We start from the raw sequence: 16,539 nt of genomic DNA on the forward strand, positions 1-16,539 counted from the left end.
GAATAAAGTAGTAATGTCCCTATTTTCATTTCTTTTTTTTAAGTTTATTTATTTTTGTAATCTCTACACCCAACGTGAGGCTTGAACTCATGACCACAAGATCACGAGTCATATGCTCTTCTGGCTGAGCCAGCCAGACACTGCCCCATTTTCATTTCTGATTTTATTTATTTGAGTCTTTGTATTTTTTCTTAGTCCACCTAGCTTAAAAGCTTGTCAATTTTGTTGATAGTTTCAAAAAACCAACTTTTGGTTTCATTAATTTTATTTTATTGTATTATGTTTATTTAATAATTTTAATTTATGTTACTATATTTTACTATGTTTTATTATAGCCATTCTAGTGGGTGTGAAGTGGCTCTTCATTGTGGATTTTATTTTATATTTTATTATTTTATTTATTTTTGAGAGACAGCATGCACATGCCAGCAGTGGAGGGACAGAGAGAGAGGAAGAGAGCTCCACGCGGAGCCCAAGGCGGGGCTTGATCCCATGACCATGAGATCATGACCTGAGCCAAAATCAAGAGTGGGACAGTTAACCAACTGAGCCATGCAGGTACTCCTTAATTTGCATTATGCAAATTAATGTCTAGCATCTTTTCATAGGTTTGTTGGGATTTTTTAAAAGTTCTTCTTGGGGCGCCTGGGTGGCGCAGTCGGTTAAGCGTCCGGCTTCAGCCAGGTCACGATCTCGCGGTCCGTGAGTTCGAGCCCCGCGTCAGGCTCTGGGCTGATGGCTTGGAGCCTGGAGCCTGCTTACGATTCTGTGTCTCCCTCTCTCTCTGCCCCTCCCCCGTTCATGCTCTGTCTCTCTCTGTCCCAAAAATAAATAAAAACGTTGAAAAAAAAATTTTTTTTAAGTTTTTCTTTATTTCTTTTGAGAGAGTGCACACATGTGCACGAGTGGGGGAAGGGCAGAGGAAGAGGGAGGGACAGAATCCCAAGCAGACTCCAATGTAAGTGCAGAGCCTGACACAGAGCTCCATCCCACGACCATGAGATCATGACCTGAGCCAAAATCAAAAGAGTCAGACACTCAACTGACTGGGCCACCCAGGTACCCCCAGTTTATTTTTTAGTAATTTCTACACCCAACATGGTGCTTGAACTCATGATCCCAAGATCAAGAGTCACATGCTCCTCCAACTGAGCCAGGTAGGTGCCCCCTTGTTGGCTTTTTACATGGCTTTTTTGTCCTTTGTCTATTTTTAAAATTGAGTTGTTTCTCTCTCTCTTTTTTTTTTTATTGAGTTGTAAGAGTTTTTGATTTTCTGGATACTTGACCTTTATCAGATTACAGTTTACAAATATTTTCTCCCATTCTGTAGTCTGTCCCTTCACTTTCTTGATAGTGTCCTCTGTTGCCCAAACCTTTAATTTCAGGCGCACAACATAATGATTTTATATTTGTATATATCATAAAACGATCATCATAAGTAGTCTAGCTAACGTACATCACCATGGATAGTTGCAAAGATTTTTTTTCTTATGACAAAAACTTTCAAGATTTACTCTCTTAGTTTTCAAATATAGGTCTCATGCTGTATATTATATCCCCTCACTTACGGATTATAGCGATTTTGAGCACCTTTTTGGGTGCCTTTGGCCATCTGTATGTCTTTGGGGAAAATGTCTATTCGGATCCTCTATTTGTTTTTTAATGTTTATTATTTTTGAGAGAAAGAGACAGAGTGTGCGCAGGGGAGGGGCACAGAGAGAGGGAGACACAGAATCCGAAGCAGGCTCCAGGCTCTGAGCTGTCAGCACAGAGCCCTGCGTGGGGTTCGAACTCATGAGCCGTGAGATCATGACCTGAGCGGAAGTCAGATGCTCAACCGACTGAGCCACGCAAGCGCCCCTCTACCTATTTTTAATTGTTTTTTGCTATTGAGTGTTGGCACAAAAGTTTTTAATTGTTTTTGATGAAGTCCAGTTTATTTATTTTTTTGTTGTTGCCCGTGCTTTTGGTGTCATATCTGGGGATCCATCGCCTAATTGTGAAAAAACAATTGGGCGCTGTTGGGATAGAAAAATATTATAGAAAAAAAAAAAAAGAAAAATATTATAGAAACAAACTAAAAGCTAAATAGAAGACTTTGAGTTTCAAGTCTGATATGTAAGTAGCTCAGAAGTCATCACCCCTGAAGGGGAGGCGAAATTTTACCCCTACCCTCTTAGGGTAGGTTTTTCAGTTGGGCCTGAGAATTAAACTGATAGGAAGACAAACGGACAGGAGAAATATATACAAATCTGCAGAAATTTCATGGGACTCAGGAGCTCTCATAAAGAAATGATGATGTAACATGCTGTTACAGAAGGTTGAACAAAGACAGGCAATCGTGTGAAAGTAACTACACCGGGGTGCCTGGGTGGCTCAGTCGGTTGAGCGTCTGCCTCTTGGTTTCGGCTCAGGTCATGATCTCACGGTTCGTGGGCTCGAGCCCCACATCAGGCTCTGTGCTGTGAGTGCAGAGACTGCTTGGGATTCACACTCCCTCACTCCCTTGCTCTGCCCCTCCCTTGCTTGCGTGTGCATGTATGTGTGCCCTCTCTCAAAAAAAAAAAAAAAAAAAAGTAAGTAAACCATGTGGAGAGGCTGAAGGAAGATAAGGATTAACAAGGTCTGTATAGAATTCTCTCAGCTTTGACTCCCCATCAAAGAATGTTTCTTTTCCTCTGGTATAGGGAGGGCTTCATTCACATGTGAGTTCTTTTTTTTTCACATGTGAGTTTTTATGTCCTCTTTTTGGGATGAAAGCCAGAGATTAAAATATTCTTCTAATTTCTTTCTTTCCCTTTCTTTCTTTCTTTCTTTCTTTCTTTCTTTCCTTAAGTTTATTTATTTTTTAGACAGAGAGAGGCAAAGGGAGAGAGAGAATCCCAGGCAGACTCCGTGCTGTCAGCCTGACATTAGTTTGAGAATAGGTCAATTCATTAACGCCTGGGTGGCTCAGTAGGTTAAGCGTCCGACTTCAGCTCAGGTCATGATCTCGTGATTCATGAATTCGAGCACCGCGTCGGGCTCTGTGCTGACAGCTCGGAGCCTGGAGCCTGCTTCAGATTCTATGTCTCCCTCTCTCTCTGCACCTCCCCCACTTGCACTCTATCTTTCTCAAAAAAATAAACATTAAAAAACTATAAAGAATCGGGATTATTTCTGAGCATGTAGACCATAAGGACATCACCAGATTGATAGTTCTTTTGCTCTGCAAAGAACCCTGTTGATAAAATGAAGGAAAAGCCGAGGACTAGGAGAAAACCTTTGTAAGAACATCCTGAAAAAGGACTAAACCCAAACAAAATATACCCAAACCAACCAAACCAAACACAAACCACTTAAAATTCAACAAGAGCAAAACAATCCAATTTAAAAAATGAGTGAAAGATCTAAAAAAGACCTCACCACAGAATATGTACACATGACAGATAAGCAGGTAAGTCATCACTGAATTGCAGTTCACAACAGTGAGATACCACTCCGCACCTGTTAGAATGGCCAACATTCGGAGTGGTGAAGACACCAAATGCTGTCGAGGATATGGAACAACAGGAACTCTCACACATCATTGGGAGGAACCAAAGCGGTGTAGCCACTTTGAAAGAGTTTGGCGGCTGCCTACAAAGCAAAGCATAGGCTTACCACGTGATCGAATACTCACGGTGCATGTCTCTACCCAAATGAGCCGAAAACTTATGTCCACGCAAAATAACTTGCGCACGATGTTAACGGCAGCTGTATTCATAATTGCCCAAACTTGGATGCCCAAACCAAGATGTCCTTCAACCAGCGAGTAGATAAGCAAACCGTACCAAATCTATACGATGGAGTCTTACTCGGTGGTAAGACGAAATGAGCTATCAAGCTCTGAAAAAACATGGAGAAACCTTAAGTATGTATTATTAAGTGAATGAAGCCAGTCTGAAAAAATTACGTATTCTAGGATTGCAGTTATAGGACATTCTGGAGTAGGCAAAACCATAGAGACTTTATAAAGATCGGTGGCTGCCAGGGGTTTGGGTGTGGGAGAGATGAATACATAGAGCAAAGGGCATTTTTAGGGCAGTTAAGCTACTCTGCCTGATAGATACATGACATTGCACATTTGCCAAAACCCATAGAACTGGATGATACAAAGAGTCAACCCCAATCTAAACTACAGACTTTCATTAATGATAAGGTATCAATGTTCATTCATCAATTATAACAAATTTATTACTCTAATGCACAATGTTAATAATGGGAGAAACTGCGTAGGGCTATGGGTGGGTGGCAGCATTTATGGGAACACTATATGTTCTGTGAAACTTCTCTGTAAACCTAAAACTGCTCTGGAAAATAAAGTCTATTTTTAAAATGGGTAAAGGATCTATCTGCATCAGCGTTCCTCCAAAGATAATATAAAAGTGGACAATGAGCCCACTAAGGCACTCAACATCTTAGACGTTAGACTCATGCAAACGAAAACACAGGTGATACGACATGTACTAGGTGGCAATAATGAAACTCACAGATAATAACAAGTGTTGGTGTAGGTGTGGAGACATGGTGGAGTCCCTGTGGAACACAATTTTGCAGTTCCTCAGACAGTTGAATATAAAGTTTCATTTGACCCAGCAATTGTATTCCTGGGTATATACCCAAGAGAATTGAAGATGTATGCCCACGCAGAAACTTCTACATGAACGTTCCCAGCTTCGCTAGCCCAAACCTGTTTAAGGAAATCTCTGTCTAATCACTGGATGACCGCTGAGGTAATGGAACTGGGACTCAGTGGCTACACACAATAAAGAATATTGTTTTGGGGCGCTTGGGTGGCTCAGTCAGTTAAGCAACTGACTTTGGCTCAGGTCATGATCTTGCAGTTCCTGAGTTCGAGCCCCGCGTCGGGCTCCGTGCTGACAGCTCGGAGCCTGCTTCGGATTTTGTGTCTCCCTCTCTCTCTCTCTGTCCCTCCCCTGCTCACACTCTGTCTCTCTCACTTTCTCTCAAAAATAAATAAACATTAAAAAAAAATTTTTTTAAGAATATTTTTTAACAAAAATATTTCAAGAAAGTAACAAAACACACTAAAATCCTTCTCAAGCAGCACGAATGCAAAGAATCTGACTTCCAGAGCTGCCAGATTATAATGATAAAACCCCCTAATTTTCAATACAAAATCACTAGGTATGCAAGAATCAAGAATGTAAGTGAGGCCCATTTATGGGAAGAAAAGATTAATAGATACTGTCTCTGTAGAAGCCCAGCTAATGTACCTATCTGGGAAATAATTTAAATTGGTGGTCTTAAATATGCTCAAAGTGCTAAAGAAACCACTGACAAAGAATTAAAGGAGACCAAGAGCATGGCGCCTCAATGAATAAAGAATACCAATAAAGAAATAGAAAGCACAGGAACCAAATAGAAATCCTAGAGCCAAATAATACGATAACAAATGAAAATTTCACTAGAAACGTTTAGCAGCAGACTGGAGCATGCAGAAGAAAGAGTCAACGAACCTGAAGACAGGACTATTGTGATAACGATCATCAGACAACAGCTGCGTGTTGTACAATTCAATTCAACCTAATTCTGACAGCAAGTACCTGGAGTTAGCATCCGATTCCACAGGCCAAAGGACAAGGTCCTCAACAGACTGCACTTTCTTCAGGCGCCAGCCACAGGTGGGATCCCCAGGATACCCGTATCCCTGCCCAGCCAACTATAAATTTGGAGTTTTCCACAACTATCTGGAGTTTTCTTCCATTCTATAATTTACTACAACGTGGCCCAGAGCTCACTGAAAATTTTATACTTACCTTACAATTTTTATAAGGGATACAACTCAGGAATCACCAGATGAAGCAGATACATAAGGCAAAGACGGGGGGTCAAAAGATGATGCAGGGCTTCCGGGCTCTCTCCTTTTGGAATCTGGACCCATTACCCTCCCAGCACATCAAGTGTTCACCAACCAGGAAGCTCCCCTGAGTTTTATACCCAAGTGTTTTTATATTGGGTTTCATTACATAGGCATGGTTGATCACATCATTTGGCAACATGTTTGAACTCAGTTCTAGCCAAGGCTGAAATTTCCAACCCTCTAAATATGTGGTTGGTTTTCCTGGTGACCAGCCCCCATCTCGAAGCTAACCGGGGCCCTGTCATCTGTCACCCCATGGTTCAGACATTATTATCACTCAGGACATTCCAAAGGTTTTTAAAGCTCTGTGCCAGGAACTGGGGACAAAGTCCAGATATCTTCTTTATTATATAAAAAGAGGTCAGTTGAGCTTACCCAGTATGAGTAGCAGAAAGGAAAAAAAGATTGAAGTGGTGCTTGGGTGGCTCAATCAGTTAAGCATCCAACTTCAGCTCAGGTCACGATCTCATGGTTTGTGGGGTCAAGCCCCACGTTGAGATCTGCACTGACAGCTTGGAGCCTGAAGCCTGCTTCAGATTCTGTCTCCCTCTCTCTGCCCTTCCCCTGCTTGTGCTCTCTCTCTCTCTCTCTCTCTCAAAAATTAACATTGAAAAAAAAGATTAAAAAAATAATAAACAGAGCCTAGGACCTATTAGACACCATCAAGCAGAGCAATGTATTCAAATGAGAGTGCCAGAAGGAGATGAAAGGGACAGAAGTAATATTTGAAGAAAGGTCAAAAACTTCCCAAACTTGATGAAATACATTTACACATCCAAGAACCTCGGTGAACCCAAAGCAAGTGAAATTCAAAGACAATGAGGCATATTATCATCATACTGCTCAAAGACAAAAAGAATTTTGAAGGTATCAAGAGAGAAATGACTCATCATGTAGAAGGGAATCCTCAATAAGACTGACAACCGATTTCCCATCAGACACCATGGAGGACAGAAGATAGATGACATATTTAAAGTGCTGAAAGAAAAAAATCGGCAGCCAAGAATTCCATATTCAGCAGAACTATCCAGATGGCAGGAATATTCTTGCCTAAAATATTTCCGGATAAAGCTGAAAAAAATGTGTTACTAGTAGACCTGCCCTATAAGAAATGCTAAGAGGAATCTTTAGGTTGAAATGAAAGGACACTAGAGAAAAATGCAAAAACAATACGAAAAAATGAAAAACACAGGTAAAGGTAACTATGTAGCTAATTATAAAAGTCAATATTATTATATCTTTGGTTTGTAATGCCTCTTTTTTTCCTGTATAATTTATAAGACAAATGCATACAACTATCATTTATAAATGTATGTTAATGGGTACACTGTGTATAAAGTTGCAATTTGTGGGGCACCAGGGTGGCTCAGTCGGTTAAGTGTCCAACTCTTGATTTTGGCTCAGGTCATGATCTCATGTTTCATGAGATCAAGCCCTGCATTTGGGTTTGGCACTATGTCTGTCTGGGATTCTCTCTCTCTCAAAATAGATAAACATTTAAAATAATAATACAGGTGTAATTTGTGACAGTATCATAAAGAGGGACTCAGATCTATTTAGGAGTAGAGTTCTTGTATACTATTAAAGCTAAGTTGTTATTAATTCAAACTATATTGCTGGAAGTTTAAGATGTTAATCATAAGCCCCAATGTAACCATTAAGAAAAAACTAAAAAATCTGCAGAAAAAGGAAATGGATTGGGAATCAAACTTTACTAGAAAAAAAAATCAATACAAAAGAAGGCAGTAATAGATGAACTGAGAGACAAAAACATATTGAACGGGGAAAACAAATAGCAAAAGTCCTTCATTATCAGTAACTACTTTAAATGTAAATGGGTTAAATTCTCCAATTTAAAGCCAATACTGGCAGAATGGATAAAGAAAACATGATCCAATTATATACAGCCTATTAGAAACTCACTTTATATACAAAGAGATGGAAAGTGAAAGGACAGAATATTTCATACAGATTGTAACCAAGAGAGACTGGAGTGGCTATGCTAACATCAGTACATTACAATATACTACAAAATAGACAAATAGTCAAATTGTTACAAGAGTCAATGAAGGACATTATATATCAAAAAACGGTCAATCCATCAAGAAGATATAATGATTATGAACACACGCTCACCTAACAACAAAAACCCAATATGTAGTAATCAAAACAGATACAACTGGAGATAGAAATAGACAATTCCACAATACTAGTTGGAGACTGCAATACTCCACTTCCTGTAATGATTAGAACTAAATGAAAGATCAATAAGGAAATAGAGATTTTGAACATTGCTATAAATCTCACATACGTATACAGAACACTCCACCTAACAGTAGCACAATATACATACACTCTTTAGGTTTACACAGATTGACCACAAGGCCATTCTTAATAAGCAAATGAATTTGAAATCATAGAAAGTATATTCTCCGACCACAATGAAATTAACAGAAGGAAATCAATAACAGAAGGAAAATCTGGGGGTGCCTGGTTGGCTCAGTTGATTAAGTGTCCAGCTCTTGATTTCAGCACAGGTCACGATCTCATGGTTGGTGGGACTGAGCCCTGATTCGGACTCCACGCTGACAGTGCTTGGGATTCTCTCTCTCTCTGCTGCTCCCCCATTTGCGCATGTACATATGCTCTCTTTTCCTCTCTCAAAAATAAATAAATAAACATTTTTTAAAGAAGAAGGAAAATTTGAAAATTCACAAAGATGGGGAAATTACACAAAACCATCTTAAACACGTAAATCACAAGGGAACTCAGAAAACAGTTTGAGACAGATTAAACAACATACCCAAACTTCTGGCATGCAGTGGAAGCAGTTCTGAGAGGGAAGTTTGTAACTTAAATATCTACTTAAGAAAAAAACCAGACCTCAAGTCAACAACCTAACTTTACGCCTTAAGGAATCAGAAAAAGAAAATCAAACTAAACCCAAAGCCAGAAGCAGGAAGGAAATTATAATAAAGACTGGAGCCAAGATAGACAAACAGAGGATAGAAAAAATGGTAGAGAGTCAACAAAACCCAAAGTTGGTTCTTTGAAAAGATCAAGGAAACTGACAAACCTTTAGGTAGACTGACAATGGAAAAAAGAGAAAAGACACAAATTAATAAATCAGATATAAACAAGGAGACATCACTACTGACTTTACAGAAATATAAGAGAATACTATGAACATATGCCAACAAATAATATCACTTAGATGAATTAGAAAAATTTTTAGAAACACAGCGAGTACCAAAACAGACTCAAGAAGAATAGAAGACCTTAAGAGACCTATCACAATTGAAGAGATGAAATCAGCAATGAAACAAACCTCACATCTGGAGGGAAAAAAGCAGGACTAGATAGATGGCTTCACTGGCAAATTCTATCAAACGTTTAAAGAATTGGCATCAATCCTTCTCAACATCATTCAAAGGAATAGAAGAGGATGGAACCCTTCCTCACTCACTCTCTGAGGCCAGCCTTACCCTAGTATCAAAACCAAAGACATCACAAGAAAACTATAGACCAATATTCCTTATGAATATTGACACAAAAGTTCTCAACAGAATATTAGCAAACCAAATCCAGTAGCATGTGGGACGTATATACACCATTACCAAGTGAGATTTATCCCAGAAATGCAATATTAAAAAATCAATTAAAACAATACACCACACTCTCAAAAATAAATAAACATTAAAAACTTAAAAAAAAAAAAAAAGGGGGGGGGGGTGCCTGGGTAGCTCAGTCAATTAAATGTCCAACTTTGGCTCAAGTCATGATTTCATGGTTTGTGAGTTCGAGCCCTGCGTCAGGCTCTGTGCTGACAGCTCAGAGCCTGCAGCCTGCTTCAGATTCTGTGTCTGCTTCTCTCTCTGCCCTTCCCATGCTCACACTCTCTCTCGCTCAAAAATAAATAAACATTAAAAAAAATTTTTTTTAAATACACACTAATCGAACAAAGGGAAAAAAAAACCACATGACCATCTCAACCGATGCAGAAAATGCATTTGGCAAAACCCAATACTCTGTTATGATAAAAACACTCAACAAACTAGGAATAGAAGGGAGCTTCCTCAACCTGGTAAAGGGCTTCTATTTAACCCTAAAGGTACCATCATTCTCGGTGTTGAAAGACTGAAAGCTCTCACCTGAAGGTCACAAATAAGATATGGATGCCTGCTTTTGCTACTTTTGTTTAACATCGTGCCAGAAGTTCTAGCCTTTATTAGGGCTTTTCAGGGACACAGAGACACAGAGAGATTTAAGGCACTGTCAGGCTGGAAAGCCAGGAAAGAGTTGAAGTTTTGGAGAGTACTCACATTATGGAGAGTACTCTGTCTTCTCAAAGTCAGCTGAAACCAAGAGTCAGACACTTCGCACACTGAGCCACCCACACGCCCAGGATTTCCCATTTTGATTTTCCTTTGTATTAGCACAATTTTGTCATTTTCTCCTCTTGTACCTTTTTTTTACAGCTTTATTGACGTTCTCTTGTCACAGAACTGCACATATATTGAGTAAGGGTACAATTCGGTAAGTTTTGACCTATGTACCATTCATGAAACCATCATCACAATCGTAACGAACATTTACCCCAAATATTTCTGTGTCCTCCTTTAGAATTTTTCCCTCACTGTTCTCACCCAAATGCAACCAGTGAGCTGCTTTCTATGTCTATCATTTAGTTGATCACTTCTGGAATTTTATATAAATGGAATTATACAATATATAGTCATTTTCACCCAGCTTACTCGGCATTTACTCACGTTGTTGCATGCATCAATAGTCCTTTCCTTTTTTATTGCTGAGTAGTATTGCTTTGTATGGACATACCACAATGTGTTTATCCATTGCTGATGCACATCTGAATTGTTAAGTTTGGGGTTATTACCAATAAACCTTCCATGAACATTCACACAGAGGCCATTTTGTGGACACATTCTCCCATCTCTCTCGTGTAAACACCTAGGAATGGAATGCAGGTGGGTATGGGATGGGGTGAGGCCACGGACTACTGACAGGGTTGACAGATGTGTCTCCCATTGTCTGGGAACATCTTTACTCTTTTGCAAAACTGAAGAGTTCAGGTTACTCATCTGCATAAATACCTGACTGAGCTCTGGGGAGTGTGAATGTGGATTTTGCCCATTCTACCCCAGGATTACCCTGTTTCACCGTAGATGCTGTGTGTTCCTTCCCAGGATTCATGCTAATCCTATGCTTCAAGCACAGATTAATGCAGATATCAAAAAATTAAATAAATCATATGAAATGTACACCAATAAATATAAGCTACTTAAGCAGAGAGAACATAATTTATCTTTTTATCATCTTTTACCTTTTTTTTTCTTAAATGTTTATTGCTGAGACAGAACATGATCGGAGGAGGGGCATAGAGGGAGACACAGAATCCAGAGCAGGCTCCAGGCTCTGAGCTGTCAGCACAGAGCCTGACACTGGTCTTGAACTCACGAGCTGTGAGATCATGACCTGAGCCGAAGTTGGACGCTTAATCAACTGAGCCACCCAGGTGCCCCTTAATTAAAATTTCTAATTGATAACTGATGATGTGGAAAGCTTTTGGCTTTTGAAAGCTGACCTCGTAGCTTACAAGTTTTCTAAGACTAATAATTTTTCAGCTCTTTTGTATTTTCTAGATGGGTGATCTTATCACATACAATTAACTGCACTCTTTGTCTATTTCTTTCCACATTTGCATCTCACCTGTTGTACCTGTCTTATTGCCCCGGTTGGGTTGAAGAGCTTGAGTTCCAGCAGGCTTTCTTGTATTTGCAGTTACCATGAGCTTTGCTCTGCTGCCATTTCCAGTCCCAGCACGTACTCTGTGAGCTCTCCTTGGGTGGAGTGTTTATCCAGGAAGTAGTTTTCAGGGCTTTGTCCCAGGGCAAATGTGGCTGCCACCAGCAACTTAGCATATTGAGGGAGAGGGACTGTTTGTCCCCAGTTCTCCAGAGAGCATAGTGGAATTACCCTGGGGCGCCTGGGTGGCTCAGGTGATTAAGCATCTGACTCTTGATTTTGGCTCAGGTCGTGATCTCACAATCTGTGAGTTCGATCCCCACATCGGGCTCTGTGCTGAAACACGGAGCATGCTTGGGATTCTCTTTGCCCCTCCCCCACATACTCACACTCTCACTCTCTCTCTCATAAGTAATCTTTTTTTTAAAAAGTTGTTTGAATTACCCTGATGATGCCCAGAGCCCCCCTGTTGTTCTCTGCATTTAACTCGAAGCTTGTTGATTCTCTGGCATTTTGTTGGAAACTGTTATTCTAGTACTCTCCTACTTATGATTTGGACCACATTTTCTCTTACTCTAATTCTCTGTCAATCTGATCTCATCAGTTTTTTATCACCTAGGAGTTCCCCCAGATGTCTAGTTTAGAAATGGTATTTTTACCATTTCAGGGTGCGCCTGGGTCGCTCCGTTGGTTAAGCGTCTGACTCTTGATCTCAGCTCAGGTCTTATCTCAGGGTCCTGAGTTCAAACCCTGCGTTGGGTTCCTTGCTGGGCATGAAGGCTACTTAAAACAAAAACACCTACCATTTCAATGGGATTTGGAGCAGGAAGAAGAGTGATATACGTTTCTAGTCTCCATTTTTATTCATTCATTTTTTTTAAGTTTATTTATTCTTGAGAAAGATAAGGAGAGCACAAGCAGGGGAGGGGCAGAGACAGAGGCGGGCAGAGGATCTGAAGCGGGCTCTGTGCTGAAAGCAGAGAGCCCGATGTGGGGCTCGAACCCACGAACCGTGAGATCATGACCTGGGCCGAAGTTGGATGCTTAACCGACTGAGCCACCTAGGTGCCCCTAGTCTACACTTTAATCTAACCTTCTCTGCCACTGATGTTTTAACCTTTCTTCTTCGATTGTTTCTTGAACACAGCACATGTTATTGGAACCGTATCTGAGACATGAGATGAAGCAAAAGCTCCTGCTCTTCTTCCACCTTTTCATGTAGCTCCTCACCAACAGGAATCATTGTTCATCTGAAGTGGGCTGGATTCCACAGCCCTGATGAAGCCATATTTATTAGCGGATTAAGAGCTTCTGAAAATTAAGGCGGGGGGGGGGGAAGACCGCACCCTAATAGAAAAAAAATGGGCGAAGGACATGAACAGTTTCTAGAAAAAAAATTCAAACGGCCCTTGAATGTATAAAATGAGGCTCAATGTCACTCCTAGTAAGACACATGCAACTTAAAAGCACCCTGAGATGTGGCCTCTTCCTACCAAAGTCAGCTAAAATCCAGAAGTTTCTCAACATACTCTGTTGGCAAGGCTATGGGAAGATAGTGATTCTTGTATGCTGCTCATGGAGTGTAAAAGGGTATTTTGGTTATATTATGAAAATTACCAATTCAATTTGACCCAGCAAATCTTGTTATGAGAATTATATCGCTGAACATAGGGGTGCCCACATGAGAAATACCACACAGGAAATGAAATGTGTGACACTGTTTATACATAAGAAACAGAGACATTTGTTAGACTTGCCTATTCTTTGCTTCATCAAGGGTAGTGCCATAAATACTTCTAATGTGACTCAAATCACAAGCAGTGGAGAAAACCAGAAAAGTAGGTAACATAGGGATACCGGCTGTAGACTACAGGAGGGTGCCGCCCATTCCCTTATGCATGCACACAGCAAATAGTTATTATGCACTTACTGTATGTCAGGCTGTTCTAGGCTTTAGAGTTGTTAACAGTGACCAAGACCAGGATCTCACCCTGAAGGGTAATTTTAATGAGACAAACGATAAACACATAAGCACATATATAATGTCAGCACTGTCTACAACAGCAAAAGACTAGAAATAATCTAAGGGTTTACCTCTAGGGTGCTGGTTAAATAAACCCTACAGAACAGCCACACAGTGGAATATCATGTGACTCTAAAATTTAAAAAAAAAAGGAAAGAAGAAAAGAAGAAAGCTTTCAGAGTAGAAATGGAAATACCTCTAGAATATACCATTAAGTGAAAAAAAAAAAAAAGCAAGATGATACACGGTGTATGCTACCATTTGTGTAAGAAATGGTGGGGATAAAAATATATTCGTATTTCCTTATTGTTGCATGAAGAAAAAACTGGAAGGCCGCAGAGAAAACTAGTGAAAGTTTCCTATGGGCAAGTGTGGTCGGGGGTAAGGATGCCGTGTGGTGACTGAGCGGAAGCCTGATTTAGCGATGTTCAGCTATTCATATAGGCTTCCTTTTCCTGAAACAAAATATAAAGCCTTATTTTTTTAAAGTTTTTATTTAAATTGCAGTTAGTTGACATACAGTGTAATACAGGTTGCAGGTGTACAATATAGTGATTCAACACTTCTGCACATCACCCAGTGCTCATCACCCCAAGGGCCCTCCTTAATCCCCATCACCTCTTTCACCCGTCCTCTCGCCCACCTCCCCTCTGGTAACCATCAGTCTGTTCTCTAGAGTTAAGAGTCTGTTTCTTGGTTTTCCTCTCTTTTTTACCCATATAAAACAAACCCGTTTGTTTTGTTTCTGAAATTCCACTCGAGTGAAATCATATGGTGTTTTTCTCTGACTTATTCTGGTTGGCATAATACACACTAGCTCCCTCCACGTCGTTGCCAATGGCACGATTTCATTCTTTTTGACGGCTCAGTGATATTCTATGGTATGTATATACCACATCTTCTTTATCCATTCATCAATCAATGGACACTTGGGCTGTTTCCATAATTTGGCTAGTGTTGATAATGCTGCTATTAACATCAGGGTGCATGTATCCCTTCAAATTAGGATTTATGTATTCTTTGGGTGAACACTTAGTAGTGGAATTGCCCTAAAACCTTATTTTTTTTTTGTGGCGACTGTTAAATGAGTCAGTCTGCATCCAGGAGAAAAACCCCGAACTCTGTTTTCATTTAAAGTTCATGACTTCGGGGCGCCTGGGTGGCGCTGTCGGTTAAGCTTCCGACTTCGGCCAGGTCACGATCTCACGGTCCGTGAGTTCGAGCCCCGCGTCAGGCTCTGGGCTGATGGCTCGGAGCCTGGAGCCTGTTTCCGATTCTGTGTCTCCCTCTCTCTCTGCCCCTCCCCCGTTCATGCTCTGTCTCTGTCTGTCCCATAAATAAATAAAAACGTTGAAAAAAAAAAATAAATAAAGTTCATGACTTCGAGGGGCGCCTGGGTGGTGCAGTCGGTTAAGCGTCCAACTTCAGCCAGGTCACGATCTCGCGGTCCGTGAGTTCGAGCCCCGCATCGGGCTCTGGGCTGATGGCTCAGAGCCTGGAGCCTGCTTCCGATTCTGTGTCTCCCTCTCTCTCTGCCCCTCCCCCGTTCATGCTCTGTCTCTCTCTGTCCCAAAAATAAATAAAAAATGTTGAAAAAAAAAATTTAAAAAAAAATAAAGTTCATGACTTCGAACCTCAAATGGCCCTTAATGCCACCTGGTAATCACACTATATTTTCCAATCCATTAACACCCCTAACTCCTCTTCTCCACAGTTTCACGCCTTCTCCTCTGACCTCAAACTTCCTCCAACCCCCCTTCATCATCTTACCCTCAGGACCTCGCTTCCTACTTCCCTGAGAAAGCTGGCAGTTTCCAGATTCCCACAACCACATTCCCTTGCAAAGTTGAAGATGAATGGATCCCACGTTCCTTTACTTCCTCTCCTTCCCTGAATCAACCCACCTCATGCTTTGTTTTATTTAGTTTCCAAAATATATTCCGTATTTTGGTTTCTCATGTTCTCTAGTCTCTTCTAAATAGAGGCATTCTTACACGTTCTTTTGTTCCTTTCTTTAGCTTAGCTTTACATTAGTAATGAATGCGTATTCCAATTATTTTCCCATCCTCGGAGTAGCTCATTGAATGCATAATATGCACAATTATCTATTCCATAGGCAAGCATTTGGGTTATTTCTATTTGGGGCTATTACAAACAATGCTGCAATGAATTCTTGCAATGCTGCAAGAATACTCTTGTGCAGGTACCATGGCACATATGGGGACTACTTAGAGTTTGTAACTAATAATGGAAATAGTGAATCATAGGTTTTATTTATAATTATTAAAATTTTTGGGGCGCCTGGGTGGCGCAGTTGGTTAAGCGTCCGACTTCAGCCAGGTCACGATCTCGCGCTCCGTGAGTTCGAGCCCCGCGTCAGGCTCTGGGCTGATGGCTCGGAGCCTGGAGCCTGTTTCCGATTCTGTGTCTCCCTCTCTCTTTGCCCCTCCCCCGTTCTGCTTTGTCTCTCTCTGTCCCAAAATAAATAAAAAACGTTGAAAAAAAAATTAAAAAAAAAAAAAAAATTTCTAAGTAGGCTTCATGCTCAGCATGGAGCCCAATGCAGGCCTTGAATACATGACCCTGAGATCAAAACGTGAGCTGAGATCAGGAGTTGGATGCTCAACCGACTGAGCCACCCAGGCACCCTAGACTTTTATTTCTTTACTTTCAACTTTACTAGATAACACAAACTGTTTTCCGAAATGGTTGTACAAGTTAACGTTCTCACCAGTAGTGTATGAGTTCCTGTTATTTCAAATCCTTGACAACCTTTGCTTTTCCTTTAATTCTTAATTTTTGGGAATCTGCCTCATCGTTCGCTTCTCCTGACTATAAAAGTAATGCA

The sequence above is a fragment of the Puma concolor genome, chromosome E1 (assembly GCF_028749965.1).
Source record: "Puma concolor isolate L17-30 chromosome E1, mPumCon1.1.hap2, whole genome shotgun sequence".
In the NCBI taxonomy this organism is placed as follows: Eukaryota; Metazoa; Chordata; class Mammalia; order Carnivora; family Felidae; genus Puma; species Puma concolor.